We start from the raw sequence: 20166 nt of genomic DNA, 5'->3' as shown, positions 1-20166 counted from the left end.
CATTTTTTAGCGGGAAAAAAAATCGATTCCTCTTTCCTTACGTAAAATAAGTAATAGAATTAAACAAACTTTTATTTTCTCTTTATTTCTACAACAGAAAAAAAATTTATGCTTATCCAAATTTTTGCCAATCTGAGAATATCTACTATGAATTTTTATTTAATTCTTTTTTATCTCTAACTGTAATACAATATCTATACTATCTCGCACGTATTTATTTATGCTTATCTAAATTTTTACCAATCTGAGAATATCTACTATGAATTTTTATTTAATTCTTTTTTATCTCTAACTGTAATATAATATCTATATTATCTAACACGTATTTCAAATTTTGATATGTCGGCAGACCTATTTTTAGGGAAAAAAAAATTTTGATTCCTCTTTTCTTACATAAAATAAATAACATAATAAAACAAACTTTTAATTTATCTTTACCTCTAAAATAAAAAAATATATACTTATTCAAATTTGGCCAATCGAAAGATGTCTATTGTAAATCTATATTTTAATTCAAAATTTGTTTAATTTTTTTATCTCTAAAATATAAATAAATTCATATTTATTTAAATTTTTGCCAGAATATCAATATGCTCTATCCATCTATTTTACATTAAAATTTAAATTTAAGTTTTTGATTTTGGATATCAAATCTATCAATCTATTTTATATTAAAATTTAAAATTGATATTATAGATTTTTGTAATAAAATATAATATATAAATTTATAAAATATTTTATTCTAAATTTTTGAATAAATATGATTTATAAATTTTTACTGATTTAAAATAAATTAAAATAATTGTTACGTGGATTTGCGCGTACACTCAACTAGTATATATATATATATATATATATATATATATAAAGCATGTGTAGGATAAAATAATCTCTGTTAAATATAAAAATATTTAAACACCTGTCTCTATGATCAGTTTAACTTTTTAGATAATAATTATTGTTTCGTATTATGTAACATGATATTAGAGCAGAAGTTCTGAGTAATTTTCGCTCATTTAATCTAAATCCACGTCATAGGCTTACCGAAAAAGTCTCGAATATATACGATGAGTTGAAAAATGATTGTTTCGTATGTAAAGGGAGTTAGCATGAACACTCAATTAAGGACTATATATTCAACATAGTACGATTAAGTTACATTATGACTATGCATCTGTTTGGAGTGTTTATTTGGAGATAATATTGTTTTCATGTTATAAATGCACATGCATGAATTTGCAAAAGGATAATGATATTAACTCTAGATACTGCATTTAGAACGGAAGAGAACCGGACGATACCTATAACTTTTAGTCTATTAATTAAGTACAAGTGTAGTGACCCGCGCGATGCGACGGATAGATATATTTTTTTAAAATTTAAATCCTAAATTTTAAATCTTTATATTTCTGTAAGTTATTTTGTAGAGAGTAGAATACATTTATTTTAAAAGTTTTAGTAATTTTAAAGTATATTGAAAAGCATAAAAAAAAAATTTAAAAACATTTCAATTTTTAATAATAAAGTATTACGATAGGTGTCAAATCACATTTATTACTGACAAATTTATTTTGATGTTTTATTATAGAGGTAGTGACGTATAGGTTTAATCAGAAATAATAGAAAATATATTTAGTAAACAAATTCTAACATATCCATTAGATTGCGCTAAGTATGACGTTCGGCTGCGTAATAATTAATTATTTCAAAAATTCTAAACCCTAATATAAACAAATCTATCAAAATTTTCAACACAATCAAATTATTATACAATAGAGACAATATGATTTGTAAATAAAAAAAACATAAAAATTTATAACATAGTAACCAAAATATTGAAAACAAATATTAAAAAATATAGAAATTAAAAAAAAAATCTCAAATTGGAAGAATCGAATTCCACGTAATTTAAAATAAACTATACGGTAGAAAATCTAAGTAAACAAATAAAGTATCAAATTCAAACTAAAGAAGAACCAGTCAAATATGATTAATCGTTATTGGCAGATGCGATCAATTTTCTTGAGATAAAATAAATAGCATTTACTATATCATTTCATCCAAAATGAGTATGAGTATAATCCTTTATACAGACTCGAAAATAATCTTTCATATTTTAAAATGACTTTTCATTTTGTTCTATTAAGATATATGATTGTTCATATTCCCAGCTTTTTAAATTCTTAAATATATTAAGTTACCAAATCTTCCAACTTTTTTAATCTTGGACGGTAACTAATTTCAATGTAAGATATGAAGTGAGAAGACAATAGTAATAGGTGGGTCCCACTGGCCTCTAATTAAATACTAAATATAAGTTTAACATGATAGGTGGGTCCACACATTGCTTAAATTAACCAAATACTGTCACGTGGATTGAAGGCTATGAGATTTAATAGTAATTTATAGATCCCAGCTTTTTAAATTCTCAAATATATTAAGTTATCCAATCTTCCAACTTTTTTAATCTTTGACAGTAACTAATTTCAATGTAAGATATGAAGTGAGAAGATAATAGTAATAGGTGGGTCCCACTGGCCTCCAATTAAATGCTAAATATAAGTTTAACATGATAAGTGGGTCCACACATTGCTTAAATTAACCAAATGCTGCCACGTGGATTGAAGGCTATGAGATTTAATAGTAGTTTATAGATTTAAAGATATGTAATTAGTAAATTCAATTTAATGTCCACTTCTTTTTTTTTACAATGGTACTCTTCGTTTTTATTCACGTAAAAATAGTTTAAAGAGACTTTCTCTCTTTATTACTTTTAATTATAAGAAACTAATAATAATAAAGCTAGTTTGTTATTTGCAGGATCGATACAAAATATCTATAAAAAATTAGGATTTTTTTTACTACATATTAAACCAGAAAAAAAAAATTCATGCATATTCAAAATTTTGCCAACCGGAAAATATCGACTATGAATTTATATTTTAATTCAAAATTTATTTAATTCTTTATTATCTCTAAAACAGAAAGAAAAAATTTATGCTTATCCAAATTTCTGCTAACAAGAGAATATTTGCTGTGAATTTATATGTAAATTCAAAATTTGAAATAAACTTAAAATTTAAATTTTGGGACTATCAACAGGTTATCTCGAATAGAAAATAATTAACTAATTTGAAAATAAATTAAGTGTAAAAGATAGCTGATCAATAGATTTATGTCTCCAATAACTACTAATATTCAAATTATGGATTCAAAATAAATTTAAATTTTTTAGTTTTGTTCATAAATTTAAATTTGAATTTATTAATTTAAAATTTGAATTAATTCAAAATTTAAATCCGGTCCAAATTAAAAAAAATTATATGTTACAAAATACGTATGAAAAATATTTATAGTATAACTAAATTGAAAATATATAAAACTTATTTGGAGAAAAACTAAATTTAGGAAAAAAATCAAATAATAAAAAAACACATAACACTAATAAAAATTTAAATTTAAAATATAAATATAAATATAATTTAATTAAATGTGATGTGCATTGCACGTGCATTATAAGTTATAACCAGTAGTAATTTAATGTAGATAAATAAATAATTGCACTACAATAGAATTAGGGTATAGCGATACATGTTTGGGACACTTTTGTGTAAGTGTCCAATTTATACCAAAACTTAAAAAAAAATCTACTAATGCCTAAATAAAAAGCCCAATCCAACTAAAAATAAAAGGCTACTCTACTCAATCCATCCCACCCAGCCCATTCGGCCCGATTACAAACAGAAAAGAAAAAAAAAAAAAATCGATTACCATCTCTCCTTCTCCCCTTACTCAATCCACTGAAATCCTAGACGAAGAGCCCTTCCCTCTCCTCATCCTCCGCCACCGCAGCCAACGAGGTAGAGTTCCGGCAGTTGCTAAATACTTAAATAAGTGTTAGTAAATTAGCAGCACTCTTTTTGGCTTATACCGACACTCTTTAACCGTCACTATATACCTAGCGACCCCACATATAGCAACACTTTTTAAAAGTGTAGGTAATTTAGCTAGCAGTAATTTTTTTGATCTGTACCGATATTTAAAAGTATCGTTATAGACCATTTTTATTGTACTGTTGGGCCCCAAAATATCTACCTTATGACACTATTGTAAAATGTCCAAATTAAAATGTTCCATAAATTTAAAAAATAGTCATAGTAAATTGTAAATGGACCACTCAAAAATTGTAGTAAACTCAATGTGACAGGGACCTTAATCTTATCTTATTTTTTAAAAGGGAAAAAAGAAAGTAATAGCACATCATGACATCATGCTTTTCATGTCAATGGTGATAGCAACATGGAAATTAATTTCCCGGGGTAGGGGAATTAATTGATTATTAAGACCCAAAAAAATATATTTTCCAATTTTGTCAATGTGAGATGAGACCTTAATAGTTAATATGTCTCTCTACGTCAATTTTTTGTTTGTTGATTAAATTTTGATCTAAGTATAGTGGCAGATCTAATCATCTAATAAAAAAAAAAAAAATTAGGTGTAGCACTCATTTGATGTCATAATCAATTATCATGTGTTTGATAAAATTAACCAAAAGATTTTATTCAGAATTATTGAAGTGGACTCTGGTTTAATTATGTGGGGCTCTAAACAAAGTATTAGCTAACCTAAACTTAATTGTTAGGGTTTTAGATGATTTACCTACCATAATTTTTTTATATAATTATTCGTAATTAATAATGATATACTCTTTTGACATTATTGTCCTTTTTTTATCTTTTAAAATAAAATTTTTATATAAAATTACGTAGAATAGAATGCTAGATTATTTGCAATTCTTATAAATTATTATATCCAAAATAGTTACTGCCAGAGGAAAATAAAAATTAAAAGCAACTTGTTTGGGCTTTTTTCTTATTTTCTTTGGAAATTTACAAGCTAATTATGACAATAAAAAAAAATTTCTTCAGCTAAAATATTAAATTATATAGAATTTGTGCTAAAAGAGCGACAATAGTACGTAGCATGCGAGACATTCATTTGTAAATCTTTTTTAAGCCAAAAACATTTTTTTTAAAAAAATTGTATGCAATTGCATCTACACCACTTAATCCAATGTTAAAAAATATCTAGTTTGAATTTTGACTCTAATTTTATGATAATTTTTTTTTCCCACCCCTTTTAACTATGCTATTTTTTTTTCTAAAATATATAAATAAATATATCCTAGCATGCTTTAGAGAAGAGGCTCAACTCTGGCCACAATTATATAACTTTTCTTGTGACAACTAGCCTTTCGCACCATGCACATGAATAAATAATTTAGAATCAAATAGACATTTTTTTTATATATTTTTTAGAGAGAGAAATTAAGGTAACAAATTATCTGCCTCATTCAATTTTTTTTTGAAAAATAATTTCAGTTAGAAATGTGAAATAATTAATTAGTTTCAAATTTAGACCTAAGATACTAACCATCAAATTCATAGCCCAACTATAAGAGGCGTAGCTATAGATTTTTCATAATTTGCATGATAGTTCCTTACATATAAAAAATTTAAAGGATATATTTTTCATCTAATCTCAAAAGTATATAAACTAAATTCCCTTTTAAAAAGTTCTTAGCGTTAATATAGTGCTCTCTCAACTCAGAATTTATTTTTTTTATTTTCTACCATAACTTCTGATTATTTTAAATAATTTTTATTTAATTAAATTAAATATTATATAAAATTTAATTGCTCTGTTAACTAATAGTCATCAATTGTCATAATTGTATTTACCAAAATTTAAGAAATTAGATCATTAATTCAATTACTATTAGATTTTGTAAATTTCAAAGTTATTTGAGTAAAATAATAAAAATAAAATAATTAAAAATTAAGTAAGTATACATAAAAAAAAGGTAATATTTTTTTACACTAATTATTAATTTAGTCAATATATTCCCTCATAAAAAATTTTGATTAAATAAATTTTATTTATTTGTTAAAATTTTGATTTGTATCTATTTCGACCCTTCTTATAACCGAATTTCTCTGCCAACTACGTTACATAATATATGTTATAATTCATAGTTGCAATAATGCAACTGTACAAGAGGCAACAAGTGTATCAATTTGATTAAGGCCGTGCTTGGCTAAAGTCAACATTGATGGCTCATGCATGCATGATTATGCCACTGGGGCCATATTTGATTGACTATACTTTGAGAGTAAATAGATGCAAAAACAAAACATGGTTCGATAGCCAATTAAATGCACGACTCATCAGGATGATCATTACATACAGCTCAATATATATATATATATATATATAGTAGGGCTACTGTACTATTAGGAGCACAGCAGCCCTTGTGTTCCTAAGTTCTTAACCGCCCATCAAATTTGATGAGTGGTTAGGGTAAAGGGAGAAGAGCAGCCCTTGTGCTATATATATATATTTCTTTTTAATATCTCCTTCCTCTCTCATTCTAACCATCCATCAAATTTGATGGGTGGTTAGAAAGTTAGGAGCACAAAGACTGCTGTGCTCCTAATAGCACAGTAGCTATACTCTATATAGAGTTGAGCTATGATACTTTTACCAGTATCACCATCATGCTTAAAGCCTAATAGCACCATGATGGTGATACTTGTAAAAGTATCATAGCTCAACTCCTCTCTCGTCTCTCTCTTCTCTTCGACGGTTGAGTATGCGTCTCTCTCGTTCTCTCTAATATATAGTATATAAGTGGGCTGGAATAAATCTTCTGAAGCACGGAGCCCTCCGTGCTTCACAAAAAAAAAAAAAAAAATATATATATAGTATATATAGTATTTAAATTTATATAAGTAATAAATAGTATATAGTATAACGGTAGTAAACGACCTTGTTTACTACCACGGGATTTGGTCATTCAGATGATAAGAGTTCGCAAATTGACAGATCGGCATCTCGCAACCCGTTAAATATGATGCTAAAAACCATTTAAGGCTACCGTAGAAATACAATTTCACGCACTTTCATATTGTTCTTATACATTATCCATCAAGTACCAGAAAATAAATGGATGAAAAATGAATAATCTTTAAAAAAAATAGATGATACGGAGTTATTGTAATCAAGTAAAGTAATAGCATCTTGTTTTTAAAGATAGTTACAAGAAATTATTCTAACAAAATTCAATTGATTATGATATTTTACGCCATTAAACGAGAAACACCTCCGTATCAAACATTAAAATTACACATTTTGCAACGCCATCTGATCATTAGACAAATGATCGTCGAAGAAAAATATGAACACTATGATTTCTAAACAACATATCAAGTGGAATACCGATCATGTTTACCCGTTTAATGCTCTTATTAATAGTATGAGAATACTAAAGAGGTATTGTCAAGATATTTTTTTGTAAATTTAAATTTGAGTATTTAAATATACATAGTTACATTAAATTATTAATAAATATTAATTAATTAAAAAAATATAAAAATTATATTTAATATATAAATCCAGTTTTTATTTGATTTTCGGTTTTGTATTTTTGGCTTCGGATTTCGGTATCAGGTTCACCTCAGTTTTAAATATAGACCGAAACCGCTATAACTGAATTTAAATATGGATAATCAAACATTTTTTCATTTAAATTTTTTATATATAAATTATTTATTCCGATAAAAATTATGACAATAGAGCCACTAGAGTGAATAATCAGATTATCAAAAAATTAAAATATTCTCATTTTTTTATACACTGAAATTAGTTAATTTTTTAAAAAACTAAAAGTTAATGGGATATCACCTAAAAAAATGAAAGTTGAGGGAGCTGTTTAAAAATGGCATATAGTTGAGGGGGTCTCCATACATTTTTACTTAAGAGAAACTTAAGGGTAAATAAGTCATTTTAAAATTTAACCCAGCTTTAACCTTTTAATAACTATGGTAAAGCTAACATAACTAACAGTAAAGGTATTGATGATAATTTTCTGCAGGCTATAGGTGATATTTTAAACTTTATAAGGATATCTATGATATTTAAGACTTTGGGAGGGGTATCCATGAAATTGCCCCTAACTTAAACTCGATCTATCTCTTTTTTTTTTTATTTTACAATTTATATCTAAATAATTAATATTATTATAAAATTAAAATTTACGTTTAATATATGTAATCCAACTATTTAAAAATTATGTATAAAAAATTATATATTTTAAATTTTTATAATGATTGAAAAAAATAGATTGAACTAATAAAAAAAATTAACTTTCTGGATCTCAATAAGTGAAGATACAAAATAATTAAAAAAAAAAATCTGAGTCCCCTTCCCAGCCCAACTGGGCCCACACCCATTGCCGCCGCCTCCCTCTCCCGCTCGCCCTCCCGCTTTCCTTCGACCCGCCACGTGGCTAAACTGTCAATTCATTATAAGGATATCTATGATATTTAAGACTTTGGGAGGGGTATCCATGAAATTGCCCCTAACTTAAACTCGATCTATCTCTTTTTTTTTTTATTTTACAATTTATATCTAAATAATTAATATTATTATAAAATTAAAATTTACGTTTAATATATGTAATCCAACTATTTAAAAATTATGTATAAAAAATTATATATTTTAAATTTTTATAATGATTGAAAAAAATAGATTGAACTAATAAAAAAAATTAACTTTCTGGATCTCAATAAGTGAAGATACAAAATAATTAAAAAAAAAAATCTGAGTCCCCTTCCCAGCCCAACTGGGGCCCACACCCATTGCCGCCGCCTCCCTCTCCCGCTCGCCCTCCCGCTTTCCTTCGACCCGCCACGTGGCTAAACTGTCAATTCATTATAAGGATATCTATGATATTTAAGACTTTGGGAGGGGTATCCATGAAATTGCCCCTAACTTAAACTCGATCTATCTCTTTTTTTTTTTATTTTACAATTTATATCTAAATAATTAATATTATTATAAAATTAAAATTTACGTTTAATATATGTAATCCAACTATTTAAAAATTATGTATAAAAAATTATATATTTTAAATTTTTATAATGATTGAAAAAAATAGATTGAACTAATAAAAAAAATTAACTTTCTGGATCTCAATAAGTGAAGATACAAAATAATTAAAAAAAAAAATCTGAGTCCCCTTCCCAGCCCAACTGGGCCCACACCCATTGCCGCCGCCTCCCTCTCCCGCTCGCCCTCCCGCTTTCCTTCGACCCGCCACGTGGCTAAACTGTCAATTCATTATAAGGATATCTATGATATTNATATATAATTGAGCTAGAATATTTCTAAAAGCATCAAGAGAATGGTGCTTGTGAGTTTTTAACCCTTGGATAGAGAAATGTAGGGTTGGGATGATAGTGGTAGGTGGTAGTAGGTGGTGTAAGTGGAATAGTGTTTGATCCAACGGCTATTAGTAATCAATGAGGAGATCCAAGGGCTAAAAACCTAATAGCACCAAAGGAGTGATACTTGTAAAAGTATTCTAGCTCAATTATATATATATATATATATATATATATATATAGTTATAGTTCGGCCACTATACTCTTATGAGTATAGAACTTCTTGTACTCATAACTTTTTAGTCGTTTGATTCACTCTTTAATTATTTTTACTCGTTAAATTATACTATTCAACCAACCACCCACTCAACCCTAGGGGGTCCACTATCAACCTAATCGTAATCACTCTCATCCTAATTGCACATTTTTTCATCTGAACGGCTAAAAACTTATGAGTACAAGATGCTCTATACTCATAAGAGTATAATAGCCCCAGCCTATATATATATATATTTCAGCTACTATATTCTTATGATTATAGACTTCTTTATACTTATAAGTTTTTTGAACTAAGTTTAAGATTAATTCTAAAATTAATTCTGGATTTAAATTAAAAATTAAAAATTTTTATTTTTGGGGACTAAAATTGACATGCAAAAGAAAGTTAAATAGGCAATGGCATGAGCCGCATGATAATATCGTTAATTATAAAACCTCTTTTAACATTGCTATTTTATTGCGATGAAATCAAGAGATTCGAAAATTTGATTGCAAAAAAAAATATTGAGGACCAAAATAAAAAATAGTGAAAATGTTGGAACCAATGTGCGATTAATTCGTAAAAAATATTATATGTGGGCCCCACAACTCCAAAATAAGGGAATAAATTGATACACTTTAAATCATAGAGTACTAAATTGATACAGTTTAAACACAGGGTACAAAAAATGAGAAAATACATGTCCTAAAAAAACCTCAAAAAAATGAGGTTGCAAAAAAAAATCCAAAAAAATAATGTTGTGCCACGTCAGCTTTAGGTATTGGAGATTAATAGATAGATATAGATAAATTGATACACTTTAAATCATAGGGTACTAAATTGATACAGTTTAAACACAGGGTACAAAAAATGAGAAAATACATGTCCTAAAAAAACCTCAAAAAAATGAGGTTGCAAAAAAAAATCCAAAAAAATAATGTTGTGCCACGTCAGCTTTAGGTATTGGAGATTAATAGATATAATATATATGTATAGATGTATAGATGTATAGATAAATTGATACACTTTAAATCATAGGGTACTAAATTGATACAGTTTAAACACAGGGTACAAAAAAATGAGAAAATACGTATCCTAAAAAAACCTCAAAAAAATGAGGTTGCAAAAAAAAAAAATCCAAAAAAATAATGTTGTGCCACGTCAGCTTTAGGTATTGGAGATTAATAGATAGGTATAGATAAATAGATAGATAATAAAGCACTAACTTTGTGCGAAACATAATATTAATACCTAAAACACTACCGCGCTTTTGTGATCTAGAGATCCAAGAGATTTGCTTGTCTATTTTTTTAAAAAAAAACTTTTTTAGTAGCATACGGATTATTAATTTCATATGTATTCTTACACAGTTGTAAAATTATAAATTTATTCATGCGGACTTTTAAGTGTTAAATATATTCTTTTAAATCTTCAAAATAGTCAAATATATTTCTACAAATTAACTATCGTTATTTAACCACTAAATCCTTGCGAAGATATAGGTGTTTCTAAAGCTTCTTTTTTTTGTATTTATAATTTCTCGTTTGAATCTAGCGGCATGAAAGCTAGAATGCTTTATAGAGTGTATGGTTGATCGATAAATTAATGTTTTAGTAGCGCATTTCGAATACTATATGATGGCTTTTCTCTGAAGCGTTAGTGAGTTTTCGGTTTTGGAACAAAATTGCATTTCAGATTTATGATACAGCAAAATACCGACCTTTCTAGGCTTCATTTGGGATTGCTGGAAGATTGCGTTACGTACAGTGAGAAAATGCAATAAAAAATTATCCTATTTATTTATTTTTGTATGTAATATTGTGTTCCGTCGATCAGTCGGTTATTACGGTTTTACCGGAAAAATACAGAAGCATATCTCTATATACTTTCATTCCAACAAATTTTATCTAATAACGTAAGATATGACTCAATACCTAGTCAACCGAATGTCGGATCGTTGGTGCTAATTATTAATCCTAAAAACTCGAGCTGGTAGAAATACGCAACCAATTCACTTAAAGGGTATAGATACAGCGCCCACGGATCTTGATTGTGATTCGGCCTAACCAGTCTCACACCACTTCGAACATGATTCCGTCCACCCAGTCTCATGTCATTTCGAACATGACTCGGTCCAACATAGTCTCCCTCTACAGGGCAGAATGCTGGTCTATTTAAGCCAACACCAAACACTAGTGAAAATTTCTAGAACTAAAAGTAAACGCAGAAGCAGGACTCGAGATCAAACTCAAGCGAATCTACCCACGCAAAATTCCAATTAAACAAGATCCTTGCACGAGGATTGCATAAAATTATAGGTTGGTTCAAATGGACCGGGCTAATGAGAGTTGTTAGCCCGGCCCGTTAGAAAGAAACCCGTAATCGCCTTCTTCGTGGATCAAGCCCAATTTGTACCATTTCATCTCACATCTAATGTTTCAATTTTCAAAACCAGTAAAGAGTTTAAAATTTCAATTACAGTTATATCCCTTTAAATTTTTTTAAAAACTCATATATTTCTATAAAGTAAAAAAAAAAACAAAAAACTTATTAAATCTAGAGAAAATACCTCTTCACTAGCAAATGCATAAATGTCAATTATGATTATTTTACCTTTATCTACGAGCGAATGTATAAATGTGAATTATGATTATTTCCATGGGTGTTGATGGAAATTATGAGTTCTAAGCGACAAGCACATAAATTAACCATTTTTATAATAGCTATTAGAGAACGATCCCTTGCACTTGAGATTTTTTGGTAGAACCGAGATGTGAAGTTAAATTAAATAACGTAGGAGTCGGCTATGATTTGAACTCAGAACCTCTAACTCTGTTATTAGTAAAAAAAATTAATTGCATACAGTTTCCTATAAACATATTGAATAGCAAATATATTCCTACAAAATTTATCATTTCATATTTATTTATTCCTACAAAATCCTAACGTTTTTAAATATATCTCTGCTGTTAAGATCTATTAGAAAAAAGTAGTTAACCATAGGTGAAATATTTAATTCTGATTAGAGAACAAGGTAAATAGGCATTTTTACTTCTTTTATATTATTTGTGATTGTAGAAAAGATGACTGTTGAAGATTTTTGAAAAAATATTTTAACGGTTTGAATTTTTGAAGGGATATATTTGTAATAAAAAAAATATCATTTCACTTATTTTCTATTAAAAAATAAATAATATTTTAATGGTAACAAAACATAGGGACAAATATGAATATCACTGGACTTTTATTGTGATAAGTATGAAAAATTGAACTTTGTAGGGATATATTTACTATTCGATATGTTTACAGAGAGTTGTATGAAATTAACTCTATATAAAATTACGTGAATTAATTAATCTTTTTTAAAAACTTAAATTATTCGAAAAAAGTATTTTCAATATTTATAGCACCTTCTTGTACAATGTTACCTATTTTTGGGACTCAAAATTTCTCATATAAGCCTATCACATAGAGAAATGGGCTTGAAATTTCATTTTTTTTTGATTAAATTATAGAAAACCCTCCTGTCAAAATTTGATTTTTCACTTTTCCCTCTATTATTTAAAAACTTACACTTTGATTTCTTGTAAAATAAAAAATGTTCACAGAAGGGTACGGTGTGAACTATGATGATAAAATGACCATTTTGCCCCTCATTATATTCACAGGAGAGAAAGCTGAGGGTATTTTTGGCATAAAAAAAAATATATATTTTATAAATGGAATCCTAACGGATTACTAATGGTAGGGGGCAAAGTGAACATTTTTTATTTTACAAGAGAGTAAAGTGTAGATTTTTAAATGACAAAAAAAAAATAAAAAATTAAATTTTGACAGAAAGGTTTTATGTAATTTAGCTTTTTTTTTTCTTTTTTCTTTTTTTTTTATATGGGTGCAGGCGAGGGAAATACATTTTCTACGATTTCATACCTAGGATTTTGTACGTAGGAGATTCATCCAGCTGGTGATTTTGCAATCAGATATAGACGGTGTAGATTAATCCAGCTAAAATTTAGCGGTTGGATCAGATTCCGTATGTAGCAAATCCTACGCACGAGGTTGTACGCAATTGGCTTGGACCAACTGAGGAACAAAAGGACCAAGGTTGTTACGGCCTAGCTCAGTAGCATTCAATATGTCACATGGGCCTCAGAAACTAGCTTGGTGTAGAGCAACAAATTTCATGCATTAAGATCTTTGGCAAGCATGCTATTAAGGATCCTCACACCAATTGTGGCAATTTGTTTTTTGGCCTGGGGCGACATGATAAATTCGCGAGATCTTCAAATTCATCGTCCATCAATCAGCACGAAACTTAAAGCAACGCAAAACAGTGAACTTGATTTTCGAATCGCCGAGACAGCCCCCAATAAATTCGTGTCCTTTATGTCGTCTTATCGATAATAATGCATCATTAAGATCTTTGGCAAGCATGCTATTAAGGATCCTTACACCAATTGTGGTAATTTGTTTCTTGGCCCTTGGGTGACATAATAAATTCTTGAGACCTTCAAATTCATCATTTATCAATCAGTACGAAACTCAAAGTAACGCAAACAGTGAACTTGATTTTCGGATCGTGGAGACAACCCCCAGTAAATTTGTGTTTGTCCTATCAATAATAAAGCCTAACTTTGAAAAGGACCGTAAGATAAATTTTAGGGTTGCAGAAGTGTTTCTTCACAACAAAACAATCAATCTGAGTTATCTAAATCCTAAACTAAGAAATAAATATTTTTTTGTAGATGATCTGCATTCTGAACATCCTGTTCTGATATCATGTGAAGTATTTTTAATTTTTTTTGAAGGTGCTAGCTTTTTAAAAGGTGATAATGGAATGTATTATTCGAAGTTTCCTTGTCCTCCTCTTGATTATGAGCTTTTATTTTAAGTTATCATCACTTATAGATGCTTCGATTAAAAGCCCACTTGTATTGTATGATTAGGTAAATCATTATTATTATATATGTTATTTGCCTCTTAAAGATCCATTTCTATGCACTGGGACAAAGCAGTAAGCATTAGATTGGAAAAATGACCCACCAATTTATGATGCAGGCCAAATTAAAATAAACTAGTGCTACGAGTACACGCATTAGAATCCCACAAAAGAACATGAAATGAGTCAGATCATATATATATATATATATATATATATATATATATATATATACCACTAAAAAAGCATCTTTCACAAAAACCCTTTTCATACTATTTTTTTTTTCCAAATATAAAAAATATCAAACTTCTAGTTGATTCATATTTCTAACTAAGTTTTTCTAACTAAGTTTATTTCTAAATGAAATAAACGAAGCGGATAGCGTGCTACCTATCTCTCAAAAAAAAAAAAATCAAATAACAAAAATTGAATTATCAATTGCATTCTGAACTTACATTTTATGTATGTATTTATTGAATCGCTTTTGAACTAAGTGAAGAAATAAAGGGAATGATTAACAATGTCCTTGAGAACATGTGAACTCTTGTACCACAACAAAAATTAAGGGGAAAAAAAATAATAACAATGGATGATGGTCCTCTCCCCAAAAAGGTGTTTAATATGCCATAAAGCGAGGAGAGGCATAGTACCTGTACAATGCAAAGAATAGTGGACCAAAATTTTGGGACCCTTATCCCTAGGATGATGCCAAGGGAATTGCTTTGGTCCCCTCAGAAGCACCTTATAATATTATTGATGTATTGTTAAATTTATGTAATATTTTAGACTATATATATAAGTATATTAAAACTCTTCACATGTACTTTTATAGGACGTATGTCACAAAGCACCAGTTTGATTCGAGGTTAATGGGTGAAATAATTTTTTAATTCCGAAGTTATTTCCAAACATCCAATTTGGTGGGTGGAGTTAGTTAATCCCATCCTAAATGAGCTATTTCGGAATAGTCCATTTAGTGTGGTCCCCACTACTCCAACCAAATAAAATACTATTTTACTCACTATCCTTTTTATCCCACCAACTCCAACCAAACGCTATTGTACTTATACCTGGACTAAATCCAATTCTCAACCAAACACAAAATTACTCTAATTCCACCTTAACCCTGAACTTAACCATATTCCTAAAATAACAAGTTTTTACTTAATCCCGAACAAAACGGTGGCTATAAAGGTTTATGCCAGAATAATACTATTATTATGGACACAATACAGTAATTGTTAAGACTTAACTTTGTCCCTTAATTTTCTCAAGTGAGCAGAAGTGTGGAGACAAATTCTGAAATGTTTCATATTGAATGAATATGAGAAACCTAACTCTGATGCTTTTGTCCAATGGGCGAAAACTTTTAAGTGAGGTATCAGTTAATGAGGTATCGTTATTCGTATGGTGAATAACTATTATAAAAATAACTTATTCCGCGTTCCGTGGGACCTGATCCTGTATCACTAGTCGGCTCTTTTGTATCCTAGCAGGGATGCATATTTTGTCCTTTTTAAAATCCAACTGAAAGGGGCCTGAGCTTGCTCATTGTAGTACAACAATAATAAACTCCAATAACTATGTTAAAACCAAGGGAACAATATATTTAAGAGAGAGAGAGAGAGAGAGAGAGGGAGAGAGAAAGAGAAAGAGAGGGGATGTTGCAAATGGAGATCATCATGGAAGTGAAGGTTTTGCTAAGTGTGTGTTTGATTCTTTTGTGTAGTTTGGGTCTATACTTCTACAACATCATTTGGTTGCGACCCGAGAGGATCCGAAAACAGCTGAGGAGGCAAGGGATCGACGGGCCGCCCCCGACTTTCCCTTACGGAAATTTGCTCGACATGAAACGGCTCGCAACGGAGGAGAGGGCTCGAGGACGAAGACGAGACGAAGGAGGAATACAACACGACTACACGTCGACGGTGTTCCCGCACTACGAGCAGTGGAGGAAGGAGTATGGTATGGAAACTAACACTATCGATCTCTAATTGTTTCGCGAAATATTTATTTCATGATCATTTTTATTGTTCTACAAAAGGTTTCAAATGATTCCAATCATTTGATGTGATTGAGTTTTCGCACTCATGTTGCAGGTAAATTAACCTTTTGTCTAGATTATAAATAGGGCATGCGCTAACTAATGAAATCGCGACTGGTTTTATGTATTTGAATTTTAATTGGTTTGGTTCATGAATGATGTGGTAGAACGAGTTTAGGCGATGACATACTCTTATTTGGATCTGTTGCTAGATCTTTATTGTTCTAAATTTTGGTCAAACTTGCTGCTGATGTATTTCGCGTCTTATCTGTTCAGACTCTTTAGCGTTTGTCGTTGAAAGTAACCCAAATCAACTAGTCTCATCGGTCGGATTTTTTAGCGTTTATCGTAACAATTAACTCGAATCAATTAGTGTTATTGGTCTTCTCAACCTCGCCTTATATTAATTACTTCAATGCACAATTCTCTCCTCAACATGATTATTTTTTCTCTTGCCATGGCTTTGGATGATGAAATAGGTAATATGTCGAATAGTTTGGTAGTTGGAGTGTGACATATATTCAATAAGATAAGAATATGCTTCTTTTCTTTTTTTTTTTTTTCTCTTTTATCATAGATTGTTGAAAAGGTAGCTACATAGTATATAAATGAATATTTTATCTTTATTTTGTCCTCATCTAGAGAACAAAATTGATGCTTTGATTGGGACGTGTTTGACAATTAGAAAGATCCAATTACGTTCCCACTACCCAACCCCCCAAACAGAAATTGTTACATTATTATTATTATTTTAATTATTGTGAAATAATTTTTTTTTTTTTATGATTGCTTACTATATATACTCGACCAACACAACCAAATTGTTTGTAAAACTATGAAAAAAAAAGCAATTTTAACTCGATCCCATTTTTTTTTTCTCTTATCTTTATTAGAAAACACAAAAATTAAAAGAACAAGCTACATGGTGGACCAAAGGCATGTGATCATGCCTTAGAACTGAGGAAATACTTCAATTTTATTTTGGAGTCATCGATTGTTTCACATTTTCATGAACAGAAGATCCATGGCAACAAAAGTTTAAATATCGAGAATTACTGTGAAACTAATCAAAGCACGCATTTGAGGCACAAGAATCTCACATCGAATTATCAATATAGAAAGAGAAGTTTGAGAGTCATAATGTGAGCGGCAAAATCGAATGTTACAGTATTATCAATGATTTCGAACTATCTGTAGATACACAGAGTAATTAAATAATCCCACATCAGATAATATTGAAGAGTTTTTTGAAAAGGATAAAGTAATACAACTAACAGTAAGAAAGAAGGACAGGTGCGGTGTTCATGTACTCGATGGGGAACGTGGTAGCGCTGCACGTGAGCCGAGCGGATGTGGTGCGGGACATCGGGCTGTGCGCGTCGCTGGATTTGGGGAAGGGCACGTATCTCAAGAAGACCCACGAGCCGCTGCTCGGCCATGGCATCCTCAAATCCAACGGTCCCGCATGGTTGCATCAGCGCAAGATCATCGCCCCCCACTTCTTCCAAGACAAAGTCAAGGTTTTCTACTTAATACTCGAGATTTCAAATTTACAATAGAACTTCAGTAAGAGCTCTTGATTCGCTACCACATGTTACTTTTTTTTTTTATTTTTTATTTTCTAGAAACACACTCTCAAATCGGCCCGCAAACATTAGGCCCGCAATCAATGCAGGCCCAGTGTTAAATCATACTAAGGAAAAACTCTGCAGTTGTATTGAAGTGTAGTAGCTTCACTACTGTGGAACAGAAACTTTAAATTCTTTTACATGAATGTCACAACAATTCATTGGTTGCAGGGCATGGTGGATCTGATGGTGGATTGCGCGTACCCGTTGTTGAAATCGTGGGAGCGCAAAATCGAATGCAGCGGAGGGAGCGCCGCCGAGATAAGGATCGACGAGGATTTAAGAACTTACTCAGCTGATGTTATTTCGAAAGCGTGTTTCGGGAGCAGCTATGTTCAAGGGAAAGAGATATTTCTGAAGCTCCGAGCTCTACAAAAGGCTGTTTCAAGACCAAATTTTCTTGCCGAAATTACTGGTTTAAGGTGTGCTCAGACTGTAACTGATACAAAATTTTGATAGGGACAGAACAAGTTTTGTAATTCTAGTTCTTAAAAAGATTAAAAGCAGTAGCTATCGCTGACTGTTTTGTGGGCAAAACAACGAATACAACCTGAGTTTGCTCTGCTCATGCCCTGCATTTTCAGATTCTTCGCGACAAAGCGGAACCGAGAAGTGTGGAGACTGAACAAAGAGGTTCGCGCCCTCATCTTAAAGGTAGTAAAAGAAGGGGGAGGCGATCTCGACGGCGGCCGCCAACTGCCGGAGAACAATTTGCTCAATGCGATCCTCCGCAGCGCGAGCGACGAGCAGATTGGGCCGGGCCGGGCCGACAGCTTTGTAGTCGACAACTGCAAGAGCATCTACTTCGCGGGGCATGAGACCACCGCCGTCACCGCCACGTGGTGCTTGATGCTGCTCGGCCTGCACCCCGAGTGGCAGGCCAAGGCCCGTGCGGAGGCGGCGGCGGCCTGTGGTGGGCGCCCGCCGGACGCTCGCGCGCTCCAGAAAATGAGAATAGTGAGTGGCATTCCCTCTTGCTTTAGTTGGTTTTATAAGTACTGCATGTCATGTAGAGATTCGAATTCCTGACCTCTTATTTTAAGAGTTTTAAGTTTTTTAACTTCACTCATCTCGATCTGCAGCTAACGATGATAATCCAAGAGACGCTACGGCTGTACCCTCCGGGAGCATTCGTGTCCCGCGAGGCCCTTCAAGGGATGAAACTCGGCGGCATCCTCGTACCGAAAGGCGTCAACGTCTACGTCCCGGTCTCCACGCTCCACCACGACCGCAACATCTGGGGGCCGGATGCGCACGAGTTCAATCCGGAGCGGTTCGCGGGGGGAGTGACCAGCGCGTGCCGGCTCCCCCACGTGTACGTGCCGTTCGGGTCCGGGACGCGGACGTGCCTGGGCCAGAACTTTGCGATGGTCGAGCTCAAGATCGCGCTCTCGATGATACTTTCGAAATTCGCCTTCTCATTGTCGCCGCTGTATCGCCATTCTCCGGCGCTCAGATTGATCGTGGAACCCGAATTCGGAGTCGATCTTGTCATGAGGAAGGTCCAAGGGTAATTTAGATGCAAAATTGAGAATAATGCTTTTTTTCGTTCATGTTTTGTATCTGTAATTAAAAATATACTCAGCTCGAAAGATTCACTAACAAATTAAAAATTGAAGGCTCAATATCAACTGCTAACTGCTGATCTCGTTTAAAAAGCTTTTCATTATTTTTTGTGCCATAATTTTTTAATACGAATATATATAAAAATTTTAAGATCTAAAAAAAATATATATATTATGGGTTAATTTCCACTAACGTGGGAACCATGTGGACGGGGACGAACCCAACATGGCTCGACCACGGAGCTAATCATGAGCCTAAAACTCATTTTCACGTGTCTCGTCGACAAACCCCATGTGCTCACGTTAGGACCTAGGGCGAAAATGCACGGAGACCCCCCTCAACTATTGCTGCTACTGAAATAGGCCCCCTTAATTTGAAAACAAAAGTTTAGAAAAACATTTTTATCATAGTTATAACATGTAGAATTTGTAGGAACCAATCAAATATTTTCATATTGCACAAAAGTAGAATGAAAAAAATATTTGTACACTCAAACGTCCAAATCA

The 20166-nt window shown here is 31.3% G+C and overlaps 1 pseudogene; it reads left to right on the top strand.

Moving 5' to 3' along the window:
* Window positions 15963–19719, top strand: LOC109708552 (annotated as a pseudogene).

The sequence above is a fragment of the Ananas comosus genome, linkage group 4 (genome assembly GCF_001540865.1).
Source record: "Ananas comosus cultivar F153 linkage group 4, ASM154086v1, whole genome shotgun sequence".
Taxonomy (NCBI): Eukaryota; Viridiplantae; Streptophyta; class Magnoliopsida; order Poales; family Bromeliaceae; genus Ananas; species Ananas comosus.
This window is presented reverse-complemented; position numbering and strand designations above follow the sequence as displayed.